This window comes from Mustela putorius, unplaced genomic scaffold, assembly GCF_011764305.1.
Source record: "Mustela putorius furo isolate JIRA1106 unplaced genomic scaffold, ASM1176430v1.1 tig00003962_pilon_pilon_pilon, whole genome shotgun sequence".
NCBI classification, from domain to species: domain Eukaryota; kingdom Metazoa; phylum Chordata; class Mammalia; order Carnivora; family Mustelidae; genus Mustela; species Mustela putorius.
The window spans coordinates 509,164-524,302 of NW_025422106.1; the positions used below are offsets into that span (position 1 = coordinate 509,164).

General features: G+C 41.9%; 1 protein-coding gene across 6 annotated transcripts in view; it reads right to left on the reverse strand.

Annotated features, from left to right (window-relative positions):
- WIPF2 (WAS/WASL interacting protein family member 2) overlaps positions 1 to 14,604 on the reverse strand; it is a 49,783-nt gene extending 35,179 nt beyond the window's left edge. For 2 of the 6 annotated variants that reach the window (XM_004764604.3, XM_045070173.1), the window contains exons 1-2: positions 14,396 to 14,603; positions 1,502 to 1,624 (exon numbers count right to left, since the gene is read on the reverse strand). The gene's annotated coding sequence lies outside the window, so the exon portion shown is untranslated. Of the gene's footprint in view, positions 1 to 1,501; positions 1,625 to 14,090; positions 14,245 to 14,395 lie in introns of those variants that run through there. The other 4 variants (XM_004764605.3, XM_045070174.1, XM_045070175.1 and 1 more) reach the window with 3 other exon arrangements.
- Between the last annotated feature and the right edge of the window lie 535 nt (positions 14,605 to 15,139).

A 15,139-nucleotide genomic window follows, 5' to 3' on the forward strand; every position in this document is an offset into this window, starting at 1 on the left:
CCTGCCTCTCTGCCTACTTGTGATCTCTCTCTGTCAAATAAATAAATAAAGTCTTAAAAAAATAATAAAAAATTAAATTAAATTAAATAGGTGATCATTTTAAAAAAACAAAACAAAAAAATCTCGTGGGTAGCTCAGTTGGTTAAGTGCCTGTCTTTGGCTTGGATCATGATCCCACGGTCCTGGGATCAAAGTCCCACATTGAGCTCCCTCTTCAGTGGGCATCTGCTTCTCCCTCTTCCTCTGTGCTTGCTCTCTTTCTCTCTCAAGTAAATAAATATAATCTTTAAAATAAATAAATAGGGTGCCTGGGAGGCTCAGTCAGTTAAGTGTCTGCCTTCGGCTCAGGTCATGATCCTAGCATCCTGGGACTGAGCCCTGCACTGGGCTCCCTGCTCAGCAGGGAGCCTGCTTCTCCCTCTTCCTCTGCTGCTTCCCCTACTTGTGCTCTCTGCCTGTCTGAGTCAAATAAATAAATAAAAAATAAACAAACATATAAATAAAGCCCTAAAAACATAAACTCAGAAGTCTACTTATTCACATACTACTTGATGTAGTAAATATGAGAAACCATGGGTTATTCCCAAATACCCAGGAGCCATGTCCTCACATCTAAAATGATGACAAATCAATGAGAAGTCTACTCTTATGTTCAATTAAATAACCACAGCTGCAAAGAATGGCTTCTTTAAAAAGATGGCTACAGATTAACTAATGCAAAGAGTAACTGTAAATTAACTGTCTGAAAATCATCCTAAACAGAGATCAGGGAATGACCTCACCAAACATCACCAGCCCCTATTACACCCCTCTAAGCAAAGAGAAAATCCTGTTAACCTGAAAACACTAAAGTATTGGAAAGGTGGGGAAAGGTGTACAGAAACAGTCAACTGCAGTAAATCAGCAACAGTTCAAAGGAATACTTCATAACATGGAGAGTAATCAATACTCTGTGAGACAGTAACACTTTAGATTTCTCACTGTTTTTGTGACTTCATTCACCAAAACTGTTTCAAAGGAACTTACAAAAACATATTAAGAGCTGTTTCTATGGAGCTGTTTGCCTTAGAATGGAAATCAGCTCTATGTCAGAGCCAACATGACTTCCTCAGGCTACATTTTAGCTAGTAACAGCCACAAGATTTCCAAGAACTAAGAACTAGGAGCCTACACTTGGCCTCTACAACATAAGACATGTACTATTTGGTTCCTGACTGCCACACAACACAAAGCAACCAAGGAGAAGCTGCGAACACCTCATTTCCAGATGCCTTACAGACGGGTAGTAAAAGGTACACCATTCTGCTTTTCCAGGCCTTAGGGATCCATAATACAAAAAGGAGAAGAGAATGTGCCCTTTCATATTATGGAAGTTAAAAACAAACTTCAAATCACACCTTTAAGATCTCCAAAAATGATGCTGCATAAATCCAAGGCAGATAATTAGTACAACTGTTTTCAAAGCCTGAGTCAATTTTCCACTTCACAAAAAAAAATTTACCAGATTCTTGGATTTGGACGGTGAAATGATGCAGAGAGTAGCTCAATGTTCATAACTAATATTTCCTCTCCATCCACACAGGCCAGGAACGACACAACCACACAATGGGTCTAGAAATGGTGGCTAAAAAAAAAAAAAGAAGTCACATAAGGCCAACGTTATTACCATCAGCCAGCATTTAACCAGAGAATAGGGCAGTTAATCAGATGAAGGACACACACTCTAACTTAGAAATCCAGACCAAAGCCAGACAGACTAAAACACATTCTGAATACAAAAGCAATATTAGTTGAAGCCTGAGGAGTTTGCCTTAGAGACTTGGGAGCAATAAAGATTTAGAAAACCTTTCTAAAACAGAGTTTCCAAACTTGCCTGAAGATAAGACACATCTTAGGGCATCTCTTTAAAACAAACACGCTTGCCTAGGCCCTAATCCAGAACTACTAAAATCAGAAATCTTCCAGCAGAGAGACCTGTATATTCAACAAGCACCTTAAGTAATTCTTGGTGTTAGGGAAGTCTGAAAAACATTGTTCTGAAGGAGTATTAGTACTCAATTACACCCAGGCTACTGTGACTGAATGGAGAGCAGCAAGAAAAAGCTGATGAACATACTGGTTAAACATAAACGTGTGGCAGGCATTTATCAGTGTTCCCTCATGAAACACCATTAAAATGACAGCAAAGGGAGGTTTTTAAAGGCATAAGCCTTAAAAAGAAAGAAAGAGAGAAAAAAAGAAAAAGAAACAAAGAAGGAGGGAGGGAGGGGGAAAAGGACGCAACGGCAGAAAGATGTCAACAAAATTTTGGAAAGCTGGAAGGCACATGCACTGGTGACAAGTAACCTCACAGAAAGGAAAAAGTTAAACGCTTCCAGCACAAGGTAAATTCCCACCACAGAAACTCAGAAAAAACTCAGAAACTGAAGGCACCTGGTACCTCTGAACAAAGGGTGGTTGGAGGGGCTAAAACAGGAGAACTGATGAAAGTTTATACAAGAAAGAGATCCCCTCTTCCCCTTGCCCATGCTGCCAGGCAGAGGACCTCTGAACCAAGTGAGCAGTTACAGCCTAGGGCAGGAGTATCATACTGAAAATAGGGAGATCGAGTAACTCTATCTACTCACTGATGAGACCTCTTCCCTCCCCAGCTCTGTTCCCCCATTTGGCTCCAAAACACCTGCTGCTGGGCTTGTCTTCTCTAGGCAGGAGACTGGAGGAGTCCTCTCCAGGGAGAATGACCAGCTGCCAGTACACCCTACAGTGATGCCTACCACTTGATGAGCCAGGGCTCCACACTCAGAGCTTATGAGTGCCTCATTCCTAAAAGTAAACCGCCAAAAATTACCAGACATTTGAAGAAAATCTCTAACAGGAAAGACAGGAATCAAAGTAAACAAAACAATTTCTAACAACGTGTAAAAATCTTAAAGTTCTGAGAACAAAAAGAGCTCCTGGAAATTTAAAACATTGATAGCAAATATTAAAAGTACAACAGAAGAGCTAGAAGAAAAAGCTCAGAATATCTGAAAACGGAATGAGGGGGGAAAAAAAAAGGACAAAATCATGAGGGGGAAAAAAACAAAATCAAGAGGACCAGTGTAGGAATTTCACCATCTGGATAACAAGGGTTCCCAGAAAGACAAAGTAGAGAACCATCAAAAAAATACATTATCAAAAATATAACACAAGAAAATCAAAATAAGCTTCAGACTAAAAGTCCCACTGAATGCCAAGCCGGATGAATTTTAGAATAGTCACACGAAAGTACACAGTCACATATCATTCTATTTCAGAATACCTGGGGTAAAGACAACACCCTAAAATCTTTCAAAGAAAAAACAAATTCCATACAAAGAATCCAGAATCAGAATAAAATCAGACTTCACAATATGACTATTAAAAGTTAGAAGACCACAAAACGAGGCTTAAAATTTCCAAAGAAATGCCATCACCAATATAACATTTTATATCTAGTCAAACGTCCAACCAGCGTGCAGGCAAAACATGCAAGGCCCCCAAAATGCCCCCTCCAATGGAACCTTTTCATAAAGCCTCCCAAAGAAGCTCCATTAAAGTATTTGTACTGAAAAGATTTATACTTTTGTCGAGTTTAGGGATGAATTAGTGATTGATAATAAATCAAGCAGAAGGAAGGAAGAAAAAAAAGAATGAGAATGATTATTTAAAAGAAAAATATATAAGGAAATATAGTATAATCAGTGTATAATCACAGTTAATTTTTCTTCTTTAGGCTACATTTATCTCTACCCCCCCTTCTGGCTCATGGGGACAGAAGGGGAGACCGAAAACCTGGAAAACTACATTTCCCAGAATGCTGTGTCAATGAGGTTGTAGTTTAAATTCCATCAGTACAGAGTCACTCACTCAAGACCTAGAAGATTGTAAGAAAGGTATGTGCCATTATCGCTCTTCTAGCAGCTATAAGCAAATGCGTGGTCTCTAGCAGATGACAGATACGTGGTTTTGCAAGTTTCCAATATTCTACATATTGCCTACTCTGGTATTTAAGACAGCCAAGACTACATTTTTTTTTTTAAGATTTTATTTTATTTATTTGACAGAGAGAGACACAGTGAGAGAGGGAACACAAACAGGGCGACTGGGAGAGGGAGAAGCAGGCTTCCTGCTGAGTAGGGATTCCGACTCGGGGCTTGATCCCAGGATGCTAGGATCATGACCTGAGCCGAAGGCAGACGCTTAACTGACTGAGCCACCCAGGCGCCTGGACAGCCAAGATTATTTATACCAGCAGTTTCTTAGAATCCCTGCAAGGTGGTGTTCCCATGACCTTTTGTCAGCATCTAATATCCTCTTTGAAATATCAAGAATGGTTTGTTTTGGGCACCTGGGTGGCTCAGTGGGTTGAGCCTCTGACTGAGGCTTCTGCCTCAGGTCATGATCTCAGGGTCCTGGGATCAAGTCCCACATCGGGCTCTCTCTGCTCTGCAGGGAGCGTGGTTCCTATACTCTCTCTGCCTGCCTCTCTGCCTACTTGCGATCTCTCGCTGTCAAATAAATAAATAAAATCTTAAAAAAAAAATAATGGTTTGTTTCTCTGACTGAACTCTGATATATAATATAAAAACACGGGCGCCTGGGTGGCTCAGTGAGTTAAAGCCTCTGCCTTCAGCTCAGGTCATGATCCCAGGGTCCTGGGATCGAGCCCCGTATCAGGCTCTCTGCTCCGTGGGGAGCCTGCTTCCTCCTCTCTCTCTCTGCCTGCCTCTCTGCCTTCTTGTGATCTCTGTCAAATAAATAAATAAAATATTTAAAAAATAAAAAAATAAAAATGAAAACATACAAAATGTTGATTTAATCAAAACTGTGATGGATCTGTATTAGGAGGACAGCAGGAAGGGTTGAGTGTTAGCATGCAAAATCAGGCGCACCTGGCTGGCTCAGTTGGTAAAGCATGTGACTATTGATCTCAGGGTTGAGTCTGAGCCTCACACTGGGTGTAGAGATTACTTAAAAATAAAAAAATCTTTGTGGCACCTGGGTGGCTCTGTCAGGCACCCTCTCTTGATTTCAGCTTGAGTCATGATCTCACGGGTCATGGGATCAAGCCCTGTGTTGAGCTCCACACTCAATATGGAGTCTGCTTCTCCCACTCTCCCTCTGCCCTTCCCCCATGACTTACACATGTGTGCCCTCCCTTGCTATATAAAAAATAAATACATACATTAATCTTTATAAAAAAATCTTTTTTAAAAAAATGCCAAATCATCTTCCATAGTAGAAATTCAACAGATAATACCTAAGACTGGAAAGACCAAGAAATAACAATATAAGCATAACTGTATAAGTATAGTATAAGCATACTATGTAAAAATATGGAAATAATATGCATTAGAAAAAAAAGTACTAAAAGTAACGGGACAATTAAGGAAAGATGGAGCAGCTATTTTTTTCTCTTAATCTGTCTCCTAGTACTATTGACTGTTTAAATTATGTATTCTTACTGTGAAAATTAAAAAATCCAAACATTTAATTACTAAAACCCCAAAAATCCTAACACTGTATAAGCAAAACCAAACCTCAGACTGACCACAATTCCAAAACATAATGTCTGTACTGGATCTGTTACCAGTGTAACTAAGAACAGCAGAAAATCCCAAACCAACCAAAATAATTAAAAGGCCATTATGCTTAATTCTGAAACCTGCGCCTCCAATTCAACTCTAACTCTAATGAAAGCAGGGTGCCTAATGTGACCTCAATCTCTGCCACAGCATGGTGTCACCTAACAACATTCACCACCACAGAGTTTACTCTACCACATGTCAGATATGTGAGGAACTTCCAGGCCACTATAACAAATTGTGACCAAAATTAACTTCAAACGTAGGCACAAAAACAGAGAGTCAGACCTTAAAATCAATTACCTTAGCTCCTTTTTTAGGTTTTGTTTTCAATTTAACACAACTAACTGAAAAACAAAAACAACCAACATCTGTGGTCAAAACATCTTTAGAAGGGGGCACCTGGATGGCTCATTGGATTGAGCCTTTACCTTCGGCCAGGACATCCTGGGATCGAGCCCCACATCGGGCTCTCTGCTCAGCAGGGAGCAGGGAGCCTGCTTGCCCCTCTCTCTCTGCGTGCCTCTCTGCCTACTTGTGATCTCTCTGTCAAATAAATAAAATCTTTTAAAAAATAATCTTTAGAAGTTCTAAGAAATCATTTGTTTTAAAGAAACTGTTAATTAGATTACAAGGCTGCTTACAAGGGAGGCTGAAACCGAGTTAATGATGACATAAAACAGCTCTTCTCACTGTAGCACAGCCAGGTCTTACGTGACCAGGCCTCAGCTTCCATGTGCCAGCCTTCATTCCGCACATCCCAGACAGACAAGTGGAAAAGCCTATACGGACAACAGTCAGAAGTAAGGCAAATCCAGTGATGACAGTCTCCATTAGAAAAGTCCTGAAAGAAAACTTAAACAGATGCTCCATAAAACGTTGATCCAGACTTCACATGGAGAGAAGTGTCACACCTCATTTCAAAGATAATATATTAAGTCCCAATTCACCACAGATAATCTAATAACAAAGCTGTCACTTTCATTGTTGAGGAGTCTCTTCTCCTGCTCTAATGCCCTTAAGCCAGCAGATACAAAGACGCTTCTTGCTGAAATGCTAGAAAAATTTGCACATTTTCATTCCTTGCTCACTAGTGTTGGGCTGCTGAACCAAGATTCTACTTTAAGTTATGAAAACAGGGCAAGCTGATCCAATTACACAAGAAAGGTACTAAATCGAACAGGGCTATCTGGGCTTTGAGCAAGAGTACTATGATTTCTGAACAAAAGTCAATGCACTTGCAGATAAAAATGCTTTCATATATTCAGAGTTATAATGGCCTTTGGACTACTGATTCATTTGCATGCCCAACAAGAGTTATGCATCACGTTAAGACATATGGCCTAGATGACGAGTACAACAGAGTATTATAGTCACCAGTTCATAATGAGAACATCTGTGCTCTCTCTGTAGCCGTATGAGGCTTACAAAAAACAGTCAATATTCTCAAGATGTAAATAGGTTTTCTCTTCCTAAATAGCAGGTCTGGCAAACTAACCATCTCATCATCCCCCATAATCTGACAAGATTGGGTGTGGTCAGGGTAGTATGGCCATAGACTCATCATCTCCCAGAATCTCAGAGTGGTTCCCCAATAATCACTAACTTCCAAACCAATTTCGAAGATTCTTAAAATTTTAAGATTTAACCCAGCCATGCAAATTTAATTTGCTGGACCTAGAAGAAATCAAGACTAAAAGAATAGCCTTGGGGGACGCCTGGGTGGCTCAGTTGGTTGGGCAGCTGCTCAGCGTTCTGGGATCGAGTCCCACATTGGGCTCCTTGCTCAGCGGGGAGCCTGCTTCTCCCTCTGCATCTGCCTGCCATTCTGTCTGCCTGTGCTCACTCTCTCCCCCTCTCTCCCTCTGATAAATAAATAAAATCTTAAAAAAAAAAAAAAAAAAAAAGAATAGCCTTGGGACACCTGGGTTAAAGGCGCCTGGGTTAAAGTGGTTAAACCCACTTGGGGCAGTGGGTCAAAAAGCCTCTGCTTTCAGCTCAGGTCATGATCCCAGGATCAAGCCCTGCATCAGGCTCTCCACTCAGTGGGGAGCCTGCACCCCCAACCCCCACCTGCCTGCCTACTTGGGATCACTGTCAAATAAATCAATAAAATCTTCAAAAATAAATAAAATAGCCTTTATTCAAAAAAGTTCTTTCCTCCCCCTCCATTTATTTTATTTTTAATTAATATATAATATATTATTGGTTTCAGAGGTACAGGTGACTCATCAGTCTAACACAATTCACAGCGCTCACCATAGTACATACCCTCCCCAATGTTCATCACCTAGCCACCCCAAAAAAGTTCTGAAAAATGTTCCATTGTGGGGCACCTGGGTGGCTCAGTGGGTTAAGTCACTGCTTTCGGCTCGGGTCATGATTTCAGGGTCCTGGGATCAAGCCCCACATCAGGCTCTCTGCTCAGTGGGGAGCCTGCTTCCCCCTGCCTCTCTGCCTACTTGTGATCTCTCTCACTGTCAAATAAAATCTTAAAAAAAAAAAAAGTTCCATTGTACAGGCATCAGATTTATGATACTGATGATTTCAGAATTAACACTAGTAAACTAGTATCTGTGAAAAAACCTGACAAAAAATATCCCTCCTACAAACCATTAGAGACTCTTAATCTCCCGAAACAAACTAAGGGTTGCTGGAGGGGAGGGAGGTGGGAGGATGGAATGGCTGGGTGATGGACAATGGGGAGGGTATGCGTTGTGGTGAGCGTTGTGTATTGAGTTAAGACTAATGAAACACAGACATGTGCCCCTAAAACCAGTAACACATTATATGTTAATATTAACAAAAAAAATCTCTCCTGTAAAGACTGGTTCAAATTTCACTTTTACATGGTTTTTTTGGAGACCTCACAACCCTGAAGCCTTACCTCCTACCTCTCTACTTCTCGCTCCCCAAGCTCCAGACACACTGGCACTTACTTCCTTCAATTCTTCAAAACAGCCATGTTCTTTCCCTCCTCTGGACCTTCACCTATGCCATGCTCTCCATCTGCAACACTCTTTGGTCTGCCCCCCTTAATTTAGGTTTCCGCCTTAAATGTCAATTCCTTAAGGACATTCCCTCATTGCCCTGTTTCTCAATCAGCCTCATTAGGCTTCCCATTAGCTGTTTCCACAGGATTTACAGCAGCAGTAATTAATTATTGTTTAATGGACGTCTTCCCCACCAGACCATACAGCTGCACGAGTGCAAGGGCTGAGTCAGTTCTGCTCACTGATGAAGCACAATGCTTGCCACAAAGTAGAACTCAAAAATTCTTTGCAAATAAATGAGTAACAGGGCTAAAAACACATCAGCTTTGGCAATTCTACTTATAATTTACCCTACAGATACAGTCACTCATGCTAAGGGCCAAATATATATGGTCATTCACTGGAGCATAATTGGTAATAGTATAAGACTGGAAATATTTAAAATGTCTACCAATTTAGGGCAGGTGCCAAAATCTCCTTACTGCTTATATGGAATGACTGTCAAAGCAAGTTTTTAAAAAATGCAAGTAGTACTAACAGTATGCTACATTTGTTTATAAGGAAAAGCAAAAAATGTGTACACACACACATATATATACTTTATATGAACATATTATCTGGAAAAGATCTTAAGAAACTGAACACATCAGCTGTCCCTAAGAAGACAAACTGGACTGATGAATACACAAGCAGAAAAGATGGACTATTCAGTATGCTTGCTTTAACTTTCAAATTCTGAACCATGTAAATGTATTATCCACTTAAAAAATAAAATTTGCCAGGGGCACCTTGGCTGGCTCAGTTGGTAAAGGTGCACTACTCTTAATCTCAGGGTCACGAGTTTAAGCCCACGTTGGGTATAGACATTACTAAAAATAAAATTAAGCTTTTTGTACAATAAATAAATAAAATTTGTTGAAGATAGTCCTATCCTTACTTCTAAGACAGTGATGGAGTTTAAATGACGTTGTGATCCCACCTGCTAGCTGAGCACCGACTAGGAGGGGGAAATAGAAGGAAAACTCACTTATCCACAAATCTCAGATAACCTGTCCCATACTAGATACCACTTCAGAAGAAAATTTCCACCTTTTTTTTGCAACTAAATTGTCCCAATCTGGACATATGGAGAATGTTTTCATAGTCAGAGGGGATTACTGGGAGAAAAAAATGGTTTATTGAATTCAGCATTTTTATAAGCTTAGAAAGTAGGTCGATGAATTGTACTGAAGAAGTATCATAAACACTGACTAAAACTAAATTATTTTCAGAGAGGGCCTCAAAATCTAAATGGAGCTTAATCTGAATCCACAAAGTTCAAAAAACTAAAAATTTATTTGAAAACCAATTGTAAGAAAGGTGAGGAAATCAATATACATTCCTCAGATAGACAGACTTGCCAAACTTCAAGACATTCTTCAGTAAAGAAATATCTGAGACAAGATTAAACACAACTCCAAATAATCCTGTTTGTTACCACAGTCAAAGCCCTGGATCAGAGTCAAAACCTTTGGATCTGAACCTGTTCGTTTCCCAAACCCGAATATGGAGAACAGAATACTCTGGGCTAACGATGACAGGAGGAAGCTGAATCCAGAGCCTCCAGAGAGCTTTGTTTTGGGGTTATCTCCAATGTTACAAGGGCCACTGCAAGAAATGATCTTCATAATCCATCCCAAGACCTACTGGAGACAAAGTTATTTTCAACTAATTATCCCTTAAAAAACGAAAATTTATTAAGTAGAACACACTGAAAAGGCATTTACTAAGTAGAACCAAGTACTTAGTATAGCCATTCTAAATTCTCATAACTTTGCCATGTTATATGGCAAAATAGGAGCCAATTCCTGCCTTTCAAATTCGATAACTTACTTGCCTCCAAATGCTCTTTCTGCATGTTAAGCCAAAATCTTAAGAGATCTAAGACTGACACAGACACTAGCAAATGAATCACCTGTTTTCCCTCCTAACACTGTTTTTCTCCATAAAGTTTTCTTTCTTTAAAATAGGCTCGATACCCAGCACAGAGCCCAACGCAAGGCTAGAACTCACAATCCTGCAATTAAAAGTTGGATACTAAACTGAGCCACCTAGGTACCCATCTCCGTAAAGTTCTATTCAGCATTTCAAAATACCCCCTGGACCACTCAGCCAGTTAAGTGTTCGACTCTTGATTTTGGCTCAGGTCATGATCTCAAGCCTGTGAAATCGAGCCCTGCATTGGGTCTGGAGCTCTGTGTGGAGCCTGCTTGATTTTCTCCCTCTACCCCTCCCCACTCATGTATACTCTCTCTCTAAAAATAAAAAACACAATAAAATGCCCCTCTATAATACTACCAATAAGTGCTCATGAGTTTAGCCTGTGGCTCCCTAGGCTAAAAGGCTTGGGAGTGAGAGTGGAACAAAAAAAAGTGGGAAATTCTTTCTTTCTCTTTTCCTCAATGCCGTGGACTTTGAAAGCTAGGCAAAGGCAAGGACTCTGCATTTAATCAGCAGATGAATAAGAAACAGGTTTGAATTTAGAAAAAGCATAAAGGGGTGCAAGAACACTCAGAAAAGAGTACTGCCTCTATTCCCTTGCACAGCAGCCCTCAGGATCTGCCAAAGAACCTCATTTTGACATGGAACACCCCATCTACTCTAATCCGGGGCATATCCCTCAAGAGACGGTCAACCGGAACTCTGCCAACTTCTGCTCCAGAGCAGTGTGGAGAACAGTAGCAACAAGAGACTACTTTGAGAAGGAGATCAACAATCACACTCGAGAAGAAAAGAAGTTATTTGGCAAAGGGAAGCATGTTGCCAAAATGTTAGTCACAGCTTAAGGTCCCAGTTTGTGTCTCTCCAACTATTCTTTGCTCTGACAGAATTCATTCTCTTGCCCAGAAAACCCGGCTCAGCTTCTGTCACCCTCCCTATTTAAAGCAGTCAAGAATCCTTTCACTTTGGAGGTATCAAACTGTGACAGAGACAACATGTCCAGCAGAGGCTAAAAAGGAGGGGGGAAATAGTAATTTGCCATTTTCCACCTAGGACTGGCTCAAATAGATCAATGGAAAAACGTGACAGGATAGGAAAAATGGAAAATCCTATGTTAAAGAAGTAGGCTAAGCCAAAACCCTGCCCAGACCTCTGAGCCCCCATAACTTATTTCCAAACCCTCTGAAAAATAAACCAAAAAGAGATCCTGTGGCTGAATAACAGCAAAATATTAAGCAGGTTTTAACCCCCAAATAAGTATATAGTACATATTCTATAGCCTGAAGCCCTTCCTGCTCTTGCTGGGGTTAGGAGGAAGACTAGGGTTTGTTCAAACAGTCTGAACCAGCGGCCCATGATTTTCAGAATCACTTCAGAGCAAGAGAAAAACAGACTCAAGTACACTACGTTACTCTCCCAAAGAAGAGGTCAAGAAAGAACATCTGACAAATTTCTCTTCAAGAGGAACAGGGCTTCTCTCTTCCCTCTTAAAAGCCATTAATAAAACTTGGAAAATCCACTGTTCTCACCACCTTCCACCTTCCCCTGCATTTCCAGTTTGTGCTGACATCACATAACTAATCAGTACCAACTGAAGTAAACACTACTCTCATATCAAGTATGAGGTAGAACTGGAAACTGCCCCCCCCTAAGCAAATCCACATCAGATCTCAGATATGCCAAGACTTTCAGGAACACTTCTTCTAAGCTAAATTAAATAAGTCCACTACAGGCAAAGTGTTTAGAATATTATGCCCAAAGAGAAAGTTGGAATAGTCAAGATTTCAAAATATTAACAATAAAGAAGCTAGGGAGCCTGGGTGGCTCAGTGGGTTAAGCCTCTGCCTTTGGTTTGGGTCATGATCTCACGGTCCTGGGATCGAACCCAGCACTGGGCTCTCTGCTTAGTGGGGAGCCTGCTCCCCCCCCATCCCCGTCTCTCTCCTGCCTCTCTGCCTACTTGTGATCTCAGTCAAATAAATAAATAAAATCTTAAAAAATAATAATAATAAAGAAGCTAAAACTATCCACAAACACACTGCTCCCCACCACCTGGCAATGAGGCCAATGTGCCTGGGCCAAAGAAAAAGAATTAGAATATGTAGAATATGATTTTTCAGTGTCTTGAATATGATTTTTCTAGAATACAATTTTTCAGTGAGTATGTCTAGAATATGATTATTCAGTGACTTCTCAGGGTTCATGAGAAAAGTTAGTGTTTGGCAAAAGTAAAATCAAACACTGCATTCTCTCACATCAATTAACCTCATTCAGTGCCAGCTCTAACTTGCCTATCTCCATCTGAATGAGAGTCAATACAATGTAACATAATAATATGAAATTTGGGGCTACTAAAAGTTGACATTGAGAAAAGTTACAAAACTGAACATGTATCAAATCAAAAATCATCTAGAGATGCCTGGGTGGCTCAGTTGTTAAGCGTCTGCCTTCCGCTCAGGTCATGATTCCAGGGTCCTGGGGTCGAGCCCCACATTCGGCTCCTTGCTCGGCAGGGGGCCTGCTTCTCCCTCTCTCACTCCCCCTGCTTGTGTTCCCTCTCTCGCTGTGTCTCTCTAACAAATAAATAAATAAAATCTTTAAAAAAAAAAAATCAAAAATCATCTATTCCCTGGCAGAACATATGCAGCAAGACTGAGAAGAAGAAATTGAGAAACACACGTCTTCTAAATATCAATACGTCAATCATATTCTCAAAGATTACTTCTTTGCAACCACTTCAAAGATCCCATTTAGTTAACACAATCTTTTAGAGGCAGAGAGGAACCAATCCTGTCTTTCAAAGAGGGGAAAAAAAGAGAGAGAGAGACAGTTTAATGACTTGCCTCAAAGTTACTCAGTAAATCCATAGGTATGCTAGAACAGTCCTTATTCCCTGAGGTTCTCTTTTGGTTTGTAAGAGGAGAAAAAGGTTAGTAAAAACTTTCAGTAAGTCATCCAAAAAACAGTAAGGCAAAAATAACACCATGAAGAAGCTGGTGGTTCCTGGGGGTGGGGGTGGGGGGAGGGAGTCCAAAGCAGTAACAGATTGTTCAAATCCCTTTAAAAATATGAATTCCAGCACACACCAACTTCCTCCAGCTCCTCACCCGTGTGTTCTAAGAATTTTCCTCTTGATCAGTAACTCAACACCACACACTGCCCACCTCGAAGACTTGAAGATATCCATCTGCCCTCACTTCACACCACTCCAATCTGAACCCTCAACTCTAGGCTGCTCCCGTGAGCAACTCAGCACTTCTCAATCCAACCTTTAACTCAACTCTGATTCCTTCTCAACCAACGGCTCTCTGGATTCCCTCAACGGTAAGCAGTTTCCCCGAATCATCCTCTGAGCCATTGGTTTTCACTCAACTCAATCCCCAAAATGTCACAGGGGCCTCCTCACTCAGAGCATCCTGTTAATTACCTGTCCACAACAGGTCCTCCCTCCCCATCTCCCTTTTTGCGCACGGTCACTTGTCCCTCACTCTTGAGTTGCCGTCTTACTCACCTTACCCAACCCTTCAGGATCCCTTATTTCCTGTCTTTCAATAACCTTTCTTCCCATTTTCAGTCAGGGCTCTCCCCACACCAATTCCCGACCACTCCTCCCCACTTAGATTCCCCAAGCCCTACTCCAGGCTCTTCAGACCCAGCCTCCCCCCGTTCCATTCACCCTTCAGACCCCGCCCCCTAGGACCCCTCGCTCCCTCAGGCCCCTCCCCCAATATACCCTCTCTCTTCAAGCCCCGCCCCAATCCCCCCTCCCGCGGCTCTCCCTCCCACTCAGGTCCACAGATCACCTCAGCGACGTACCCAGTCTCCTCTGCCTCTTTCCGACCTAGCCGCAGCAGCCCCGGGAGCGAATCTTCCCCCACCTCCGCTCCGGCTTCGTCCCGTCCTGCTCGCTCCCGGGCAATCTCCCTCTCTCGCCGCCGCCGCCCCTTTTGCCAACCCGGAAATGGATCTGCTCCCACCGTCCCCAGCGTCCGCGAACAAAATGGAGGCGGGGGAGCGAGGAGGAGGTAGCCGGGAGCGAAGAGAACTACACGCATGCGCTCCTTGGGAAGCCCGCCCCCTGCCGGCGCTCGTAAAGGCGGAAGCCGTAAGGTAGCCGCCATCTTGGGAAGGTCGCTAGGATTCCGCCTGCCTTTTAATAGCGGGGTTTACAACTTGGACTGCAATTGGAGTCATCGGCGAAGACTTAAACAGATATTGAAGCCTAGAGATTCTGATTTAATTGGTCTGGGGTATGGCCTACGCATCGAGTCTTTTAAAATTGCGCAGGTGTAGCTAACGTGTTGCGAGAATGAGCTAGAGTCCTGAACATACCTTTCCCGTCTTTATTTTACCGCGCGCACGCGCGCGCACGCGCGCGCACACACCCACCCGGTAAAAGTCCTTCCCTAATTTAGAGTTAACGAAGGACTCGCCTCAGCCAACCCTGCAAGGCCCAGTAGTCAAGCTCCTGTTGTCATAGCAACAGAGAGACAGGCTCTTGCTAACATGTCATCCTTAACGTCATTTTAGACACCTGACCCTAACACCCGTCTCTTCCGC